Source organism: Corvus kubaryi, unplaced genomic scaffold (assembly GCF_017639235.1).
Source record: "Corvus kubaryi isolate FWS band 111438036 unplaced genomic scaffold, C.kubaryi_AGA036_p1.0 37284, whole genome shotgun sequence".
NCBI lineage: Eukaryota > Metazoa > Chordata > Aves > Passeriformes > Corvidae > Corvus > Corvus kubaryi.
The window spans coordinates 82,942-103,976 of NW_024581088.1; the positions used below are offsets into that span (position 1 = coordinate 82,942).

The 21,035-nt window shown below is 48.8% G+C and overlaps 1 long non-coding RNA gene across 1 annotated transcript; it reads left to right on the forward strand.

Moving 5' to 3' along the window:
- The first annotated feature begins 1,215 nt into the window (after nucleotides 1–1,215).
- On the forward strand, nucleotides 1,216–20,578 carry LOC121663493. Its single transcript, XR_006015652.1, has 3 exons — nucleotides 1,216–1,226; nucleotides 1,641–1,649; nucleotides 20,284–20,578. It is a non-coding gene; the product is annotated as an uncharacterized LOC121663493 (long non-coding RNA).
- Nucleotides 20,579–21,035: the final 457 nt, after the last annotated feature.

Here is a 21,035-nt window from a genome sequence, read left to right on the forward strand (position 1 = left end):
CCTAACCTGTGGTCCTCACCTGCACCTGCACCCCTAACCCGTGCTCCTCACCTGGGCCTGCACCCCTAACCAGTGGTCCTCACCTGCACCTGCACCCCTAACCTGTGCTCATCACCTGTACCTGCACCCCTAACCCGTGCTTCTCACCTGCGCCTGCACCCCTAACCTGTGCTCCTCACCTGTGCCTGCACCCCTAACCTGTGCTCCTCACCTGCGTCTGCACCCCTAACCCGTGCTCTGTGCCTGCACCTCCACCCCTAGCCTGCACCTGCACCCCTAACCTGCACTCCTTCCCTGTGCCTGCACCCCTACCCTGCACCCCTAACCTGTGCTCCTTGCCTGCATGTACACCCCTGGCCTGCACCCCTGACCCATGCTCCTCACCTACACCTGCGCCCCTAGCCTGCACCTGCACCCCTAACCCGTGCTCCCTGCTTGTACATGCACCCCTAACCTGTGCTCTTCACCTGCACCTGCACCCCTAGCCTACACCTGCGCCCCTGACCCGTACCTGTGTTGCTGTCCTGCAACCCTAACCCTGACCTGGATACTGGGCCATGACCTGTGCCTGGACCCTGACTGGGTGCCTGGGTCCTGACCTGGACCCTATGCCTCAGAAAACCTCAGGGAAACCCACCTGGAAAACCCTAAATGTTGACCTGGCAGGTGCATACCGATCCCTAGACATAGGGGGCGGGGTTATGGAGGGGTGGGGGTGTGGTTGGGGGTGTGGCATGAGGGGAGGGGCCTGAAACCTGACACCTAGTGCTGTCACCTAACCCAAAACCTGACACCTGGTGCTGTCACCTGACCTGACACCTGGCTCTGTCACCTGATGCCTAGTGCTGTTACCTGACCCCTGAAACCTGATCCCTACCTGTGTCACCTGACCCCTGATACCTGGCACCTACTGCTGTCCCCTGACCCCTACTGTGGTCATCTGGCCCCTGCTACCTGGCTTCTACTCCTGATGACAGTGTCTGGCACCTAACCTGGTGCTGGCCCCTGGCCCTGTGCCTCTACGCTCCCTGCCCCTGTCCCTCTGCCCCCTCCACCCTATGTACTACTGTCCCCCTTGACCCCTGAACCTTACGTATTGGTCTCTGGCCTGCATGTGTTGTCCCTTGTGTGGTGGGCTCCTAGTGTGGTCCTGGTGGTGGGGTTCTGGCATTGTATTGGTATTGGGGCTATAGGGTTAGGGCTAGGACTAGGGTTAGGGGGTTGGGGTTAGGGTTAGGATTTGGGGTTAGGGGTCAGGGTTAGGGGGTTAGGGTTAGGTGGGGAGGCTGCTGGCATTGGCTCAGCATTTGGGATTATTGTCTCCAGCTGTGGGGAGGGTGCTGGCATGGGCTCAGCATTCAGGGTGATTGCCTCCTGCGGTGGGGAGGGCTGCTGCCTGTGGCTGCTTTTGGGGAGAAAGGGGTGTTGTTTGGGGTCCTGGTTAAGGTTAGGTTTAGCGGACAGGGCTTGTGTGTCATACCCCTTCTGTTTATTGTGCGGGACCAGCCCGGGGCCGGTGGGGGGGTGGCAGCAGCTCACAGGGGACTGGCGGGTGGCTCCAGACGGAGGCAGGTGCCGGACTGGCAGGCCCAGAGGTGGCTCCAGGTGGCGGCAGGGGCAGGAGCAGCGCAGGACTGGAGGGGGGGGCGGTGCCGAGGGCGGGAAGCGCCATGAGCAGAGAGGGGTGGAGCGAGGGGCAGGGCTGGGGGCAGAGTGAGGGGCAGAGCTACATTATGCGCACGTGAGGGGAGGGGATAGAGCGGCGTGACACGCACAGCAGGGGCGGTGCCTGGGCGTGGGGGGGGCGTATTTGTGTTTGCTGCTGCATTTCGATGTAGTGCTCTGTATGCATACAGACCAATACAGAGCAACACAAGCCAAATACATATCAATACAATATAACAATTTTTCTATTTCTGGAAAACTTGCTAGATTTTGTTTTATTGTTAGAGGAAACCCAAAACAACAGCACCACTGGGAGAACATAACACTCATCCACTACACACACCTCTTTCAGCTTCCACACAATCGCACCATCGCTCTCATCTCAACCGCTCCCCTCGCCCCGGCCCCTCGGCGAGGAGAAAAAAAAAACACCCCCACCTGGGATTTTTTTATTCTAAATTTTAAAATGTGTTGAAAAACCTGAAAGGCAAAAACAAAACACACAAGGTTAGAACCATTCCGCACACACACACATACACACCCCTCCCTCTTTCATGGAACCTACTTCCACACAATCCCACCATAATCTCAACCACTCTCCCCCCCCAGACCCCTTGGGAACAGGGTTCCCAAGAGCCTCCAAATCATCCTGCCTGACCCAACCCCGGCCCTGGCACGGCCTGCACCTAAACCTTGGCGAAGAACGTCGCCTCGCAGACTGGCTGGGACCAAGGGAAAAAAGTCTATTGAAAAACTGAAAGGCAAAAATCATACACACAAGGTTAGAACCATTCCACACACACACTCTCACAGGCAGACACAACCACATAGGCAGACACAACTTCTCACAGACAGATACAGACAGTCACACGCTCTTCAGCTTACACACTGACTGTAGCCATTCAGCAAAACACTCCACCAATGAAGGTACTTTGATACATCTTCCCCAGCTGCCACTCCTCGACGTCGAACCGTAGATTCTGGGAAAATCGGTAGTGTCGGTGACTGTGGAGATCCAAAGCCGCCTCGGGACCTGCAAGACAATGTGAAGCGGTCAAAGAGTGGCCCGTGGAGTTATCCCCACATCGCGCCCATGAATTTTCTGCCCAAAATCCCATAGAAAATAGATGAACCCTTAAGTTTTATGACTGTTCTTCCTAACTGTGACTCTATGTGCCGGGGCAGGGTAGCTCTGACCCTAAGCGGCGCATGGACAGGCAGCACCCCAAATTAAGAAAAGATGACGTGAGGGCTCAAGATTAATTCTCGAGCGCAATACACTTAGAGGTGATGGAACCTACTGGAATACTGCAGTCACTGAGGGAGGGTCCGATACCCTCCCTATAGAAGTCCAAGGGAATGGCACATGAAAAGAAACCGGTACCAAAACTGAGAAGGAAGATGGATGAGAACATCTTGTGTACTTCCTCCAGTCCCTCTCAGACATCTGGAGATGGGAATCCTCCTCAGGCACAACAGAAGGCTGGCTCACCCTCTGGGAAGCTCCTGTCATTACCGGGCTGTTGTCTCCTAGTCAGCCACAATAAAGAAAACCAAACATCACTACAGGAACTTAGTGGCACGCTGGCCAAAGCCCCAACAATTCCACTACTCACCCTCTCCTAAGAAGGCCAGGGTCCTCGGACCGCATGCTTCGGCCACGCTCCACAATGATGACACCATCATCGCAGGGTATGCCTGGGTTAAGAGGAGACAAGGTGTTGTGGCATTGCTGAAACTTAAGTGGACCCTCCCTCCTCCTCCCTCCCTCCCCGACTCACCGCAACTCCACAGCCATGGATGTACCGGAAGATATCTCAGAACAGAAAATGTAAAGGCTTCATTGCAGAGTCCCGTAATGCTTCCGGAGCGCTCACGACAGCGGCGAAGCGGGTCCGTTGGCCGGTCGGCTAGGAGGTTCGGCATTAAAAAAGTGGACTTCGAACTGCACCAGAAATTGATAACCGAGCAATAACAACTCATTCTGTCCACCGGTCACCGCTTACCTTGCTCCATCGACCTTGACTGCTGCTATCCGGCTTTACCTCCTGAAAGCAAAGACAAAGAACAATGCTGTAACATAGCCACCATTTACAGTTACCCCACAAACACAAACAGCGACTGACCTTCTTGCAGGAACCCCCTCAGCCGGTCTGGGGCACCCTGCCATGGACTTAATCCATCTGCATCTGAAAGAAAGCAATGACAAAAGTCAGAGTCCTGCATAATAACTTAACAGCTCCAGCCATCCTGTGTCAATCTAGGAATACCAGCTAGAGGCCAAACTACACCCTACATTATAAATTTCAAGGCCTTGGGACTTGTCCTACTACACCTATACACCAGATGGTGCAGCAGGGCAGAGCAGCTCCAGGCCAAACCCATGCAGGCACCTGTGACACAGGAAATGACAAAGGAGGAGATGCGATGAAGAGAGAAAACTCTCAGCAAGAAGAATGACCACAAGGACCAAGAGAATGCGGAGCGAGATTATCTCAGAGAGACCGACGAGGCTCAAAGAAGATGCTAACAGAAGGGCTTATTCCGAGAACCGCAAAGATGGATGCCCAAGAACCATACAGTCAGAATCCTCTACCGCTCTTTGCATTCTGACAAGTCCTAATCCTATGTAATGGATCAGTGTGGTGCACAGCTGTGAATACAGCTCAGAACAAGACCATAAAAGACCTCTGACTCAATGCTTCTAGAGGCAGATGCGATTCCGCTGCGCATCCGAGCTCGTCAGTCAGAGGTCTGATGGTATGGCACCCAGCCGAGGAACACGGATGCTAAGGATGATGCCCGGCAGTTCCGATAAGCTGGCCCCTCAAAGGGCTAAGGAAAAAGACCTAAGACAGAAGATGCCCAAAAGACACAGAACATACAATAGACAAGTGACACGACACACACCAGGACTGCTCTGCCCGCCTCGGCATGGTGATTGAAAGTGAGACTTTCCCTTTATGTGGGCTAAGGGGCCCCTTCTTGGACATCCCCACCTCCAAAGCTGACTCAAAATTCCCTCTCGGCGAGGCCCGACCCAGTGCCCTGCTTTCATCCCCTCTGTAACCCTCAACTTATCTCTCGGACATCCGGGATGTGAATCCACCTTGGGTGCAAAATAAGGCTGCCTTGCTGTCCGGGAAGTTCCTGCCATCTCCTAGTCGGCTACAATAAAGAAAACCAAACATCAGTGCATGAACTTAGTGGCACGTCAGCCAAAACCTGACAATTCCACTACTCACCGTCTCCTAAGAAGGCCAGGGTCCTCTGGCAGCACGCTTCAGCTGCTCTCCGAGGCCAACGCCGTCGTTGCGGGGTATGCCTGGGTTAAGAATAGAAAAGGTGCTGTGGAATTGCTTGAACTTGAGCAGACCCTCGCTCCTCCTGCCTCCCTCCCCGACTCACCGCAACTCCTCCGCCATTGCCAAAGGTCACCCACAAGGCACCTTGGAACAGAAAATGTAAAGGCTTCATCGCAGAGTCCCATAATGCTTTGGGAGGGCTCACGAGGGCGGTGAGCCGGCTCTGTCAGCCGGTCAGTGAGGGGATTTGGCATAATACAAGTGGACTGCCTAAAACACGCAAATGACCGTGGCTGCTTAAAGTTTAGAGTACCAGAACTCGGCACCTGAGCAATAACAACTTTTTCCTTCCACCGGTCACTGCTTACCTCTCTCACTTCACCTTGACTGCTGCCATCCGGCTTTATCTCCTAAAAATAAAGACAAAGAATGGTGCTATAACATAGCCACCATTTATGCTTGCCCGGCACAGACAAACGGTGACTGACCTTCCTGCAGGAATCCCCTCACCCAGTATGGGGTGCTCTGCCACAGATTTAATCCATCTGCATCTGAAAGAAAGTGATTACAAACGTCAAAGTGCTGCATGAGAATTTCACAGATCCAGCCATCTCATGTGAATCTAGGAATATCACCTAGAGCCCAAACTACACCCTACATTACAAATTTCAAGTACCCGGGCCTTGTTCTATTACACCTACGTGCCAGACTATGCGGCAGGACAGAGCAGCTCCGGGCCAAACCCGTGCAAGCACCAGTGACACAGGAGATGACAAATGAGGAGACATGTCGAGGAGAGAAAACTCTCTGTGAAAAGAACGACCGCAAGCACATCGAAGGGCTAAGGCAGAAGACATGAGACACAAGATGCCCAAAAGACACAGAACATAACAATAGACAGGTGACACAACATGCACTGGGATTGCTCTGCCCTGCGCACCTTGGCATTGTGATTAAAAGCAAGACTTCCCTTTATGTGGGCTAAGGGGCCCCTTCTTGGATATCTCCATCTCCAAAGCTGACTCAAAAATCCCTCCCAGCGAGTCCCGACCCGACACCCCACTTTCATCCCTTCCGTGAGTCGTAGCCCTCGACTTATCTCTCGGACGTCTGGGGATGCGAACGTGCCTCGGGCGCAAAAGAAGGCCGGCTCTCGCCACCTGGGAAGTTCCTGCTGCCGCTGGGCTGTTGTCTCTTAGTTGGATACAATAAAGAAAACCAAAATCAAAGGATGAGTTTAGTGGCAAATCGCAACAAGTCGGCCGCTCGCTCACTCCTAAGTGCCCCTAGATTCTCAACGCCCTGGCTTCATCCCTAGTCTAAGGCTGTGGCTGCTATTACGATAGGCACCCAGGGTAGCGAGGAACAGAGTTACAAGGCGTTTCCATAAACGCGGGGGATGCGTTTGCGTGCCATAAAACACATAAATGAGGCTGCTATGCTTACGGAAAAGCCTTAAGCGGTTCCCAAACAGACACCGTTTCCCACCGTGCCACCTTCAAAACCCCCCTGCCGTAACTCCTAACCCACTACCCTGCTCACCCTCCCTCTCACAGTCATGATCCTCAACTTCCCTATCAGAAGCCTCGATCTCAGACACTGTCTATGACACAAGGCAGATCCCTTTTTGGACACAATGAATTTGCTGAAAAATTTTGAAGTATCCCACTCAACACAACCTGGAATGGCAGGAAGTTGCACTGCTCCAAAAAAAACCTTAGCACAAAACCAGAAATTATAAAACCACCTTACCACCCCTAAACATGCAACCCAAATTAGTGAACTTAAATACTCCCTATATTTGATGGTATCTTCTTCCTGATGTCTTTGAAACCTCTGTTGCTTTAGAGGCCAAAAGCAGCTGCTGAAAACAAGCTGAGATAAACAGAAAGAGCCCCATCATTGAAATAAGAAAAGACCTCTTGCCCTCTTCAATCCCAGAGAGGGAATAACTCCCCTTGCAAAAGGCTGGGGTTAATATACCCCTGGCCGGGCCCGCCTCTCGTTCCCATGATGCCTGGGGAAAAGGGAGGAGGCAAATACTGCAAGGTATAAAAGCCCTCAGAGGAGCTGGCACTGTTTGGCTCCTCTGACTTAAATTTGAGGTGAGTAAAGGGCTTGATAGAGAAGAAAACTCTTCAGGGAAATGATGATGCTTTCTTTTTTTGCTTTTACATCGAGCAAAAGGGTGGCTAGCTGGTAAGAAATAAAACTTTGTGTTTTGGGAACATAGGTAGATAATTTGTTGGTAACTTGCATAATTATTCCCTAGCGATTACTGAGTAGTACTCCACATGTGACTAAGTAGGGTGGAGAAGAATAGTAATTATATGAATGATATAACTCTCCTTGGGACCTCTAATTAGAGCTAGATACATTATAAATAAAAATAAGAATTCTTAATACCCTCCTAGGTACCATTAGGGTTATGTCTGTGCCGGGCTCGCTCCTGTATGATGTTCAGTACCGGGGCTCGGGTCGGAGCGCCCTGAAATGCAATTTAAACCCTTAAAATGCTCAAAAAGGGAGAGCTTCCTTTGATTGAATTCTTTAAAATGAGGAAACAGGCGGGAGTTGCCTCTACTTGAACCGATACAATGGCAAATTAATGGCTTCTCCCCTTAAATTAAATCCCCTAAACTATTGAGAAAAGAGGGGTTTTCCTTACTTTAAAACTCTCTGGTGCTGGAAAAAGGGGGATTTTTCCTCAATTCAAACCCTTAGAAAGGAGGGACAACTGGGCTTCCCCCTCAATTTAAACCTTACAAGGATGGAAAAGGGGGAGACGAAAGGGACCTCACACGCTGCCCCACCCGCTCGGGTGCTGCCCCTTGGCACGAGAGCTTTTCCCTGGGTGTTTTCTTGAAGCAATGCTCTTTACCCGGGTGCATCCAGCCACTCCCCGGCTCCTGCGGGGTGCTGCGACCGTTGTTCCCGGAGCGTCTCTCGGGACGCCTCCGTTGGCCCCTCTCGACCGGCAGCTCCCTGTGTAGGTGTGCCCGGGGAACCCTCTGAAAGCGATCTCTGGGAGCTGCCCCCTCCTCATCCGCGCTGGTCGCGCTCGGGGCTGCCGCACCTCGGAGCGGGGGGATGAGGCAGAGAAAGGTCCTGCCGGTCGTTTCCTCCCCTACGCGGGCCGTCGTCCGCCCTTGAAATGCTGGGGTGTGGGGCTTTCCTTTCCGTGGAAAAGGACCGGCTTTCTCGTCCGGGTGCGTGTGGCCAAAATTGGGATCCCGCCTCCAAAATTCCCTATGTCCTAGGCTTGTACGTACCGAGGAAATTCCCCACCGATTGCAAGCGATTACCAGTAATTTTTCTTCCATAATCGTTACTGACTCCCGTTTCCTTTGAAGTGTTTGACGCGACCCTCGAGGGGGTCGAGGGTTTGGCCGGGTCGTTTATGGCCCATCCCGGCAGGACCGGACCGAACCCGAGCACCCCCGTCACCGGTCCGCCCTGAATTTCAGTGAAATATTGATATCGTTTATAAATACTCCCTTTCCCTGCTACTCGGTCTTTCCTTGTGTATCTGCAGGGAGAGGGTTTACTCCATCCTTTGATCCCACCCGCAGCTCTCCGGCCCAAATGCCGATTCTTGCAGACACAATCTAAGCAGAAAACTACTACGAGTGTTTGCTTTTGAAGTAAAAGTCTTATTGTACATCTGGCTGTACAATTTAAAAAAATGTATCTATTTTCTTTGGTCATTATGGGAAAGCTTTTCAGAGGAGAAAATATCCATTTTGGTAGCACAGATCCCATTTTGACAATACTGCATTTTTGTGGGTTTGGGAATCCTACCTGTACAAGACATCTGAAAACTGGTATTTTACAATTTGATATTTGGAAACGGGGTCATTTTGATATTTTGGAACTTGATATTCTGCTGTTTTGAAATGGAATTAATTTGGTATTTTGGAACCTGGTATTCTGATATTTGGAAACTGGGTAACTGGTATTTTGGAACTTGGTAATTTGTAACTGGGTTACTTTGGTATTTCTGAACCTGTTCTGGCAATTTAAAACTGGGTTACTTTGCTACCTCTGAACGTGGTGTTCTGGTGTTTTGAAACTGGGTTATTTTAATATTTTGGAACTTGGTATTGTGGTTTTTTGAAACTGTTTTTCTGGTATTTTGAAATTTGGGTTTCTATGATTTTGAAACTAAGTTATTCTGGTATTTTGTTCCAAAATACCAGACAAATAACAAACAAAACAAAAAATAATTTTTTTTTGTAGGCTGTTTTTTTGGTGTATCTGTAGGCTTTTTTTTTTTTTTTGGTGTTTTGTAAGATGAGCTTTTAGTGTTTTTGTAACCTCAGGGTTTGGTTTTTTGTAATCTGCGCCTGGCAGGGACCTGGGACATCCCAGTCGAGTCTCTAGGCTTTGTTTGCTGTCTTCCGCTACAATTAACAGTTCCTGGCATGGGAACTGTTAAATTGCAGACTATATGATGAGACACTTCCTGAAACAAATTAATTCCAGCTAAATGACTCTTCCTTCTCTGCAGTTCCTACACCCGGCCCGGTTTAAATCCATACCTAGCCCGACTCTTCGGTCCTCCCGTTTCCCACCGCTCTGCTCAGGGCTTTGCACCTCACACTCTTTCCTCCCTCGGTGGTGTCACGGCAGAATGTGGCAAGGCTTTGGCCGGCACTTGAGCTCTCCGAGATGATCTTACTGAGAACTCTTCTGCTTTTTGCTGCACCTGCCACAACAACATTTGCTCACTAAAATAAATGCTTTCCACAATGAACTGAAGGTGCAAGGGAACAAGTGCTGCACTGTTGGGGAGGAGGATAGTTTGGCAAGGGAATTACACAGATCTGGAGGCTTGGCAGAAAGACCTCTGAATGTAGAAACTGAGGATGAGATAGAAATGAAAGCAAGTTTTGATATAGAGTAAAAGATGTTTTGCTGCACCAGTGATCGCTGCATAGCTGAGAAGGCAAAGGTTGGAGATGAGTCAGAAGGAGATTTTTAGGATGAGGGCAAAGGTACGTGACTACAAACAAAGACATGTTTTTCACCAAGTAAATAAGTCTCAAGAAGAGCATAAGTAAATAGAAAACATGTTTTTACCAAAAAAGAGAGATATTGCAGGCAGACAAGACATGTCGATGTGGCAGATAGAAGAAAGGTCTGAGAATTTTCCATTGTAAGCTTAAATTGCAACTTACTCTTGTGCTTGGATAATAATGACTATAATATGGTGATGGTAGTAGCTATAATAGGCTATAGGCAAATGTAAAAGTATTGTGTATGGTGCTTATTGGTTGTCATGTATTAAGATACTCAGAAAAGAAAAGAATATAATGTTTTGTAACTTGAACAGAAAGCGACTTCAGGTGTGCCTACAGCTGTAGCTGGCAGCTGTAGGGCTGGCTCTGGATACCCACTCCCTGAACTGCCGTAACTTTGCCTATGCCATAAACAGCTTTCAAGAGAGCCGCCTGAAGTCCGGACATCCTTCGTACACACTTTTCCTATACTGCACGGCAATATTTTTCAGCCCAAGGACAAAGAAATACTTTCTAAGGTTTGGATCCTGTTCCAGTGCAGCAGAACCAAATTGATCTGCTTCCACTCTGAAAACATTGGCGACGCCAAACTGAGCTGCCAGCATGAAAAGCCTCGCCGTTCCTACCCCGCCTGTGCCTCGCACCCTGCTTTGTCATGTCCTACGCTACCATGCTACAGGCTTCCAGGAGCGAGATTCATCCCTGAGAGCCGTCACACCGATATCCTTGAACATTCCAACTTCACTGCCAATACTTTAAGAACCTCCTGCATTCCATTCCCTAGTACGGCAACAAGTCCTCACCCACCCTGCATCTTCAAAAAGTAGTGTACGAGGTTTAAGCGAAGCTCAAGGTTTGATGGGCACCGTCTGGTGAAGAAGGGGCAGTCAGTAACTAACTCATGTAAGCACAAGTTAACTATTGGGAGACAGCAAATGTTAGTTCAGACAGAAGATGTTAATTACACAACCTAAGAAGCTGAATTCACCCTAATCTTGTCAAGATAAAGGGAACAAGGATTATCTCAGAGACTGCTGAATCATTCCTCAAAGGACTACGCATGCCCAGGGAGAAAGGTGAAAAGTTCACTGAGAGGATGACTACTGGCCTTCATCAGAAAGACCCCCGAGGAAGAAGAGGAGCCTTCCTCAGTGCGACCACCGGGACATACAGCGCATGTGTGGCCCATATGCTAATGATATTAATGACTTCCGAGAAATAATTTGTATAACCACACCTGTCCCAAGGAATGTGATGAATATTCATAATTTAACCCTTAATACTGTGTTGTAGAGAGCACCAGGTGTGTGTGTTTGGAGGAGCGATCCCCACACAGCCGGCGCGCCGAATAAAGCAAATACCCACTTCTCCGACTCTGTCTCTCAAGTGTCTCCTGGCCCGGTTGTGGCATGATTCATCTGGCACCCCGAGATGGGACCCTCTCTGCCCGGCTGCCGGATCCAGGGGTAAGCGGACCTCCCAGTCGCGACCCTGAATTTTCAGGGGGAGCTCAGCTGTCCTTTGGCTCACGGCGGGGGCAGACAAGGACCATCTGCACCAAATTAAGGGATTTGCTATTCCTTTGAAACACAAAATACCTGCAGGTCCAGGGTTCGAGTCCCTGAGGGTGGGTTGAAAGTCCCGAGGAAGACTTGTTCTCCCAAAATTAGTCCTGGGCAAGAAAAAAAAAGTACTTTTAAGGGGTTGGACCCTGACTTTTAAAGGGGTTGGACCCCCCGGGGTTGGACCCCACTGTGAAAGGTACCTTTAAGGGGTTGGACCCCGCTGTTAGGCGCTATTGTACGGCTATTTGTGTTTTGTCTGTTGCTATTCTGCTGCTGTGTGAGTGAGAGTGGATGAGACGTGCTGTCAAAGTGAGGAGCGAGTGAGGAGCTCTATCTGCGGTTCCGTACCCCGGCGCCCGGCTCGGCCAGAGAAAAGCGAAGCGTTTGGCAAAGAGTGAATGAGGATAAATCATATAAACTGTTGGTTTGGAATTCAACCTTACTGTCCAAAGGGGGGTGGATTTTAGAGGAGAAAGATTTTAGCTATTGAATTGAAAACATCCAGACCCCCAACACCTTTCTGATATAGCTCCATCTGATTTCCCTTTTGAAATCCTGTGATAAGTGTGAGAAAACAGTTGTGAAGCTTGTATTTGTGTGCATGTATTAATTGTGAGAGAAAGTGGTATTGTACCTCTACTAGATGGAGTGGGTGGTGTCCAAGCTGCCAGAGGAGAGAGCTTGGGATCAGACTAGAAAGAGCAGGAATAAAGAACTTGGCAGAAAATGAAAGTGCAGATAATGTTAAAGGGGAGAGTGGCAGAGAATAGTGAGAAATTTGAGAGGAGCTGGTTAGAAAAGTACAGCAAGTGTATGTAAGAAGAGATGAGGAAAAGGCGAAAGCAATGGCAAAGGTGATGGCAGAAGTTGTAAGAATTGTGGACATTGTGATTAATAGGTTTGGGTGTTTAGTTCCCTTTTCTGCTTGGTATTTTGTGCGGAGCTGTAAGGCTCCAGTTACGTGGTGCTTGTGCAGAGCTGAAAGGCTCCTGTTTGGAGGGGACCCGTGCCCCTGTGCCTTTTGTGTTTTGTTGTGAAAAGCCAAAATTGGCAGGTTTCAGTTCTGAGGTGAATCCGGAGCTCATATCTTGTGGGGAACCCTCCCCTGCCACCAGTCTGTGGTTTATTGTGGAGAACTAGAATTGGCAGATTCTAATCCTGCAGCCAATTCTGCAACTGCTGCCTTGTGGAGATGGTGTTGTCCCTGTGCAGGCCAGGTATGTGTCTCACAGCCTCATCTGCGGGGACTGTAAAGAAACATATGGGAAAAATGTTTTGCTGTCCTTCCTTGGTTAATTTGTTAGTCACCTCTCTACTCCTGGGGTGGACTTGGTTAAAAAAAAAAAAAAATGAGATAAGGAACAATTGGTTACTAAAAAGATGATTGATTACTAAAAATGTGATTGGTTATTAAAAAAAAAAAAGGCAACTCAAATGCCTGATTCACAGACTGCAACTCTTGCAAAACTTTTAAAAGCAGTCTCACTCCCTCCACTGAAGAATCAATTGGAAGAAACCTCACTGAAAACCTGTGGGAGACAACAAAAGTGGTGCAACAAGCACTTCATAGAATAAAAACTAAAACTCCACTTGAATAAGTTAATGCAATTAAACTCTTGTTTCACTCAGACTTTTAAATTTTTTTGGGAAGTTTGTTTCTTTTCTCTTTTCTAGGAATGTCAAATGTCCCGATATCAAAGATAAAGAAAGCAGTTTGAGAGCAAGGAAACTGCAAGCAGCAAAATCACACCTAAATGTGATAACCATTGCTTCACTGTCACTTTGTGGTAGCCCCAAAAAGTTTTACTTCTTTTTTAATAATCAGTCTAGTGGGCCAAATTTTCACTTTTCTTTTATAGGAATCTACCAACACATGAGATGGAGCTGTGTGAAAACCAATGAAATTTAAAGTGTCACCATAATTGCTCACATTGTCAGTTGGTTAATGTTTGTAATTTGTTTGTGTTTTCATTGCAAGTGACTTGGTGAAAGATCAAATAGTAGTTAAAGCATTCTACATATTCTTGAGTTTAATTTTTGTCTAACTTGTTTTGTCTTTTTACTGAAAAATGGTGTGGCTAAGGTCTTATGGATGTATAATTTGTTTCAACCAATATTATCCTGAGAGTTGGTATAAGAATTTACACATATTTGAAATCCTACAAATATGGACTAACCTTCCCAGTTCTGCCTCAGAAGGCTTCAAAATTATTATAATCTGGCTAAATTTTTTGGATTTTCTAATTAGTGAATTAAAGAATCTTGACAAAACACAAGCAAATGCTACATGAGAAATGATTGAATCCCCCTTCCTAAACCAAGAGGGATATAGAAAAGACTTCTACCAGCTCTCAAACTAAAGTGCTGTTCAATCTCATGCCATATGTCTTAAGAAGGTGTTTTAACTTTTCCTCACCCCTCCTATTTATAGCACATTCTGCAATCTCAGTTGTAGGTGCAGAATGGGATGAAGGCAATTTATTCACCAAAAAAAAGAAAAAAAAAACCAACTAAGTTTGAAAGAGAATTAATTTCTTTTTAATCCCACCAAAAATAAAGCCACAGTTTGTAGTTTGTGTCAAGATTAAATGACAAGAGTGCTATAATCTGGCTCCTGGAAAACAGAGCATAGCCCTAATGTAAAGATATGTTTGCATGAGAACATTTTGTATGAAAATGTTTTGTGTGTTAGTTTTGTATCATAAAAACTAATCCTTCATAATGTATAGAATTTTACAGCAGAGTAAGAATATTACTATAACAAAAACTGTAGAAAGAAGCTACAACCAAAGAAGCCTCCCTGAAGATACCTGACTAGGACTTTAAAGTGTAAGTTAAACCACTAAGATTAGATAAAGGGAAAACCCATTCTTTGACCAACTCAGGCCTAGGAACAAAAACCAAAACAAAACAAAAAAACCAACTGACCAAACAAACAAGACTGAAAGAAGATAAATACCCATAGATAGTAAAATAACAAATCAAATGATCCCATTAGTAAGAGATGTTGAAATTCCAGGGAGATTAAAACGGGCTCCCCCAGTGATTATTGAACTACTGGAAGGGGCACAACCAGTGTCAATTAAACAATATCCACTAAGGCATGAAGCATGAGTAGGAATAGAACCAATAATTACTAAATTTATTGATCAGAAGTTGTTGAGAGAGTGTAGATCTTCCTGCAATACCCCAATTCTACCAGTACAAAAGCCAAATGGAAGTTATTGATTAGTTCAGGACCTGAGGACACTTTACTCACAAAATTACAAAGTGACTGGGTGTGGTTTTCAGTTTTAGATTTAAAGGATGCTTTCTTTTGTCTGCCATTAGCTGAAAGCAGTCAGGAAATTTTTGCCTTTGAATTGGAAAACCCCAGAACAGAGAGAAAAAGCCAGCTTATATGGACTGTATTGCCACAAGGATTCAAAAATAGACCCGTGATATTTGGAGATCAATTAGCCAAGGAACTGGAAGCCTTGGACGCTGCCACTTGGGAAAGGGAAGGTACACTCTTGCAGTACATTGATGATCTATTAATAGCAACAAGGACCTGTGAAGACTGCAAGAACTGGACTGTAAGCCTTTTAAATTTTCTGGGACTAAGTGCATATAGAGTCTCTCCTGAAAAGGCTCAGCTAGTCCTCCAGAATGTTACATATCTGGGGTATGAACTGGCAGGAGGGGAGAGAGCCTGGGGAGACAACAGGAAGGAGGCAATTTGAAAAATGCCCTGGCCAACTACAACCAAAGAACTGATAACTTTTCTGAGAATGACAGGATGGTGTAGATTATGGATCTACAGCTATAGACTCATTGTGAAACCTTTATACCAGCTCCTAAAAGAGACTGGGGGAACTCACCTATGCTGGACACCAGAGACTAATAATGCATTTGTAATTCTGAAATGTGAGTTGATGCAAGCTCCAGCACTGGGCATACCAGATGTCACTAAACCTTTTCTGTTGTTCTCACATGAGAGACAAGGACTGGTGCTGGAACTTTTGGCACAGAAGCTGGGACCATACAAAAGGCCAGTGGCTTATTTCTCCAAGCAGCTGGACGTGGTCAGCCAAGGATGGCCCGCCTGCCTGCGTGCAGTGGCAGCTGTGATCCTGAACATAGAGGAAGCCCTCAAATTCACACTGGGACAGCAGATTTTGTCTCTCACACAGTGTCAGCAGTGCTCACACAGAAAGGAAATCACTGGTTAACCCCATCTCGCTTTCTCAAACACCAAGCTGTCCTAGCAGAATCGGAGGATGTGAGTATCCAAGTAACCAACGTTTTAAACCCAGCAGCCTACCTCCAGGGCAAGGCTGCTGAGGAGCCTGTACAGCAGGACTGCATTGAAAACCTCGAGGCAGTTTACTGCGGCTGCCCGGACCTAAAGGACTCTCCGCTAGAAAATGCAGACAACTGGTTCACTGATGAAAGCAGTTATGTCAAGGATGGTGAGCGGCTCGCTGGGTGTGCAGTTACAACCACAGACGCTGTCATTGAGGCAAAACCGTTACCTGTGGGGGACATCAGCTCAAAAGGCTGAAATAACAGCCCTAACTGGAGCCTTGGCATCAGCCAAAGGAAAACCTATCAACATTTGGACTGATTCAAGGTATGCTTTTGGGGTGGTACACGCTCATGGGGCTATCTAGAAAGAAAGGGGTCTGTTAACCTCACAGAAGAAATCAAGCACGCTACTGAAATCGTACAGTTACTGGAAGCAGTGGTAAAACCTTCAAAAGTGGCTATAATGCATTGTAAAGGACACTCCCAGGGTGACACTGTCCCTGAACTGGGAAATGCTATGGCAGACAAAACAGCAAAGGCAGTGGCCAGTGGGGTTCAGATCCAAGCCCTAGCTCTAATTCCTTCTAGCATCCTTATAAGTAAAAAAAAAAAAAAACCCACCATACGACACTGATGATTTAGATTGGATACAAGAAGACAAGGGACAAATGAGCACAGATGGGTGGGCTAGGCTAAAGGGTCTCATAGTCATACCCAGAAAACTGTTAAAATTACTTATCCAAAGCGAACATTGCATCAGATCACCTTAGATTACAATTCTTGAAGGTTTGAAGAGGTATGGGAGAAACTTAAAGCATGGTTACCCAACTTATCCTGGCTTAAACAATTGTTTGTAATAGCTATTTGTGTTATTGCATTGTTACTTAGTGTTTGTATTAGTAGTTACTGTTGTATGATATCATGTACCTGGAATCGCAATGCCTATGCTCAATGGCACAAGCATAAACTTAGAAATAAGATAGAGAAGGGTTCTTGCTTTAAAGACATGCAAGATTTATAAAGAATTACAAATAACCAAAGAAAAGGGGGGATTGAAGAAGGGGCAGTCAATAACTAACTCATGTAAGCACAAGTTAACTATTGGGAGACAGCAAATGTTAGTTCAGACAGCAGATGTTAATTACACAACCTAAGAAGCCGAATTCGCCCTAATCTTGTCAAGATAGAGGGGACAAGGATTATCTCAGAGACTGCTGAATCATTCATTATTTAAAGCCACCGTAGCTCAGTTAAAGAGCAATACTGTTGCAGCGGGGATTACTGCAACAAGTATATTTCAAACCAGGAGTCCCGTGGAAAGCGAAGTATATATGGACAGATTCGTGGTAGATGTTTCAGAGATGTTTATTTCTCCAGCCGCATGGCCGTGGCTCAGCTCAGGAACTCCGCAGTCACGGGACCCGAGGGTCCTTGGCCACCCCGGGGAACACAAACCAACCCATGGGGAATGAAGCTGACCAGGGGCAGGGAGACCCCGTATCTCTCGCCCAGGGCCCATCTCCCAGGGCTCCATGGCAGGGGAGGGACCCCAACATCTCACCCGTTTTATTTTAATAAAAGGAGAATGAAAACAACTGGATAAACATAACAAGAACAGTTTCAAGACAAAACAAGCCACCCTCCTGAGTCTTTAAATGTCCAATCAGATTCTGTGGGACATCTTAGGGCTGACAGAAGGGAGACAGAACTCTCCGGGCATGCTTTGTGGGGAAACTGAGGCAGGAGAGGGTTTAATTTTTTCCCTCCCTCTTTTCATCCCCCCTCGGCATTGGAGAGGACCTGTAGGGAAATGGAATTGTATAGGGAAGCCATGGGGTGAAGAACGGATTAGGAATAAATTGGGGATAGGGTAAACTTAGGAAAGGGTACATATTGGGTATAGGGTAAAAGGGGAAAGTAGGCTGTGGATAGGGAAGTTGCTGGGATGGATATTGTTTATAATTTTGTGCATAACGGCTGCCTTTGACTGGAATACCCCCAGGCCCAGTAACATTTGCTGCTTGTAAACCCTTCTTTCCTTGCACTATATCAAATCGTACAACTTCCCCATCTCCTACACTTTGCAGGTAATTTTTAGGGCTATTCCTTTTAATGGCAGTTCTATGGATGAATAGATCTCCCCCTGTATCATCTCGTGTTATAAATCCATTGTTGTTTTTTACATTGGACCATTTCACAGTTCCTGTGACTTTCATGGCTACAACTCCTCCTATCATGCGCTTGCGTGTTCGTCGTGGCTGCTTGTCCTGTGTGGCCGCCGCCTCGCCAACTCCGATGTCTTGGCTGGGCCCCCGCGTTGCGGCTGCTCCGCGCTCTCCGAGCGGCGCAGCTCCGGCACGTGTCTGGGCTCTGCGAGGCCCCGCGTTGCCATCGCCGCCGGCCCCGTGCCCTGTGAGTGGTTCCGCTCCGCAAACTCCACGCTGCTTTGAGAGCGGCCCCGTTTCGGCTCGGCGCTGCGCGGCTTCTCGTGTCGCTGTGGAAACCGCCACTTCTCCCTCCACAGGGCTCTCCGAGCCGTGTGCTCAGAGCAGCCTGCCACGCCGATGCCCGGTTCCTGGCTGCTCGTGGCCCACAGCACCCGCGGCGCCTGCGGCATCGCTCCCTCACTTGCGGCCGCGGACCCCGAGACAGGGATGGGGTCCGCCATAAGGAGCGCGCTCCCGAGGGGGCCGGGCGCATCCAGCACAGGCACCTCCGCCGGCACGGCTGCAGTCATGTGCTCCCGGGATGGCTGCCGTGCGGCCTCGGCCACGGGATTAGTATGATCTTCTGCTTTAGGGGTAATGGGACCATACACATGCTCCTCAAGAGCTTCACTGATTACAAGGTATGCACGGAAAGCTTCTCTTTGATCCCATACTTTATCCCAGATCTCGTCCCAGAAACACCCCTCACAAGATAAAGGAGGTTCGATATCAAAAAGTAAGTCTCGAGAAATATAGGAGAACCTTTTGAAAAGCCAGATGAAGAAATGTTCTAGATCTCCCGGTTGCACTACTTTTTTGTTTTGTTGTTCAAGGATTCCTTTTACTTCTAGATACATTTTTCTCTGTGGCTCAGAGAGCCCCATTTCCCATGATTCTTCCATAGTCCAGAGAGAATATCCAAACCAAGATGAGAAGAGAGAGGTCTAGAGTGGTTATGTGACTCACGAATCTTCCTCAGGGATCGGTGTCTTACCCGCATTCCTCCACCAGTTTGTTGCAGCGGGGATTACTGCAACAAGTATATTTCAAACCAGGAGTCCCGTGGAAAGCGAAGTATATATGGACAGATTCGTGGTAGATGTTTCAGAGATGTTTATTTCTCCAGCTGCATGGCCGGGGCTCAGCTCAGGAACTCCCCCAGTCACGGGACCCGAGGGTCCTTGGCCACCCCGGGGAACACAAACCAACCCATGGGGAACAAGGCTGAGCAGGGGCAGGGAGACCCCGTGTCTCCCCCCCAGGGCCCATCTCCCAGGGCTCCATGGCAGGGGAGGGACCCCAACACAATACCAACAAAGCCCCCAGACAAAAAGCCTTGGGGGATCGGGGTTGGTTTTTTTTCCATTCTTCTTTTCGGTGGCTTTTTGCAAGCAAGCTATGAAGCGGACAAAAGCCGCAAGCGTGCTTCAGCTCCCCTTGCCGGAACTTGTGCGGGGCTGGCGCCGTTCCACGGTGTGGGGGGCCGGGGAGGCCATGCGACCCACGGCACCGGCGGCACTCGGCGCCCGGGGGCGGCCCCGCGCTCCCGGAACCGGGCGGAGCGCGGCTCGCGGCACGGAAGCGGCTCCTCTGGCAGGCAGGGGCGGCCCCGCGCCGGGAGAGCCCCGGCCGCCCCCGGCGCCTGCCGAGCGGCACCGGGCCGAGGGGGACCCGGCGGCGCCCGAGCCCCGCGCAGGGAGCGCACGCAGCGGGCGGGACGACAGGGAGCGGCTCGGCTCCGCGCCTCATCTCCCGCCTGCCGGCCCGGCGGCGCTCACCTCGGCTCCGCGCGGCTCGGACCGGCGCGGCTCCGTCGGTCCCTGTCGGCAGCCCAGCCCCCAAATTGCCATTCCTCCTCAGAAATTCCCCGGGAGCCGGGAGTGCTCCCGCGCGAGACATTCGGTGCCGGGGCACGGCCGGAAGCACCCTCAAATGCGGTGGTACGCTCCGATTCAAACCTTTCAAATGCTGGAAAAGCTGGAGTTTCTTTCAATTTAACCCCTGAAACTGAGGCAACGGGGGGTGTTCACCTCAATTTAAACCAATACAATGGTAAATAAATGTGTTCTCCCTTTCGATTTAATGCTCTAAGATATCAGAAAGAGAGGAGTTTTCCTCAAATCTCTCAAATGATGGGGAAAGGGCGATTTTTACCTTCATTAAAACCCTCAAAAAGCAGGGGCAGCAGGGCTTCCCCCTCAATTTAGAACTTAGGTTGATGAAAATGGGGGAGTTACCCTCAATTCAAACCCATAAAATGGTAACATCCGTGCTTTCCCCTTCCATTTAAAATGGAACATGGGAACTCCCTGTCAATTGATACCCCTGACACCATGGAAAAGGCAGCTTTTCCTTCAATCGATACCCTTAAAATCACAAGGGAGGGGGGATCCCCTCGTTCACAGACAATAATGAAGGAGGAGTTTCTTCCCTCCATTTAAACTTTTGTTCTCGTAACCCCCATTTTTTCTGAGGGCATGGGGGAGGGACTGGCAAGGTGAAATCGAAAGGGAAAAAGAGAAAGAACCCCCCCCCCTTGCAAACCCACGCACCGGCTCCCCTGCTTCGCTGCAGCTGCCTGGCACCTCCTTTGGCAATGCTCCGCGTCTAACTGCATCCGAGTGCTCCCCCAGACCCTGTGAGATGCTCTCACCATCCTTTCATGAGAGACCCCCCCAAGAGCTCACCGTAAGCCCCTCTCCTCCGGCATAGCCATGCAAAAGTGAGCTGAGGAAACCCCTCCTAAAACAGCCCCCGGCAGGAGCCGCCCTCTCCTCACTGTCACAGCTCACACCTGGGGCTGCTCTGCCCCCTCACCATCCTCACAGCTCACACCCGGGGTTGTTGCCTGTCCAAGTGTGAGGGCAGGTGCAGAAAGGATTTGCTGCTCCTTCCCTGGACGGCTCACCCTCTGCACCTGGTGGGCTGGGGCACCAGACTTTCCTTTCCGTGGATAATAGATAGTTGATGCCAGGTGCAGGTCAG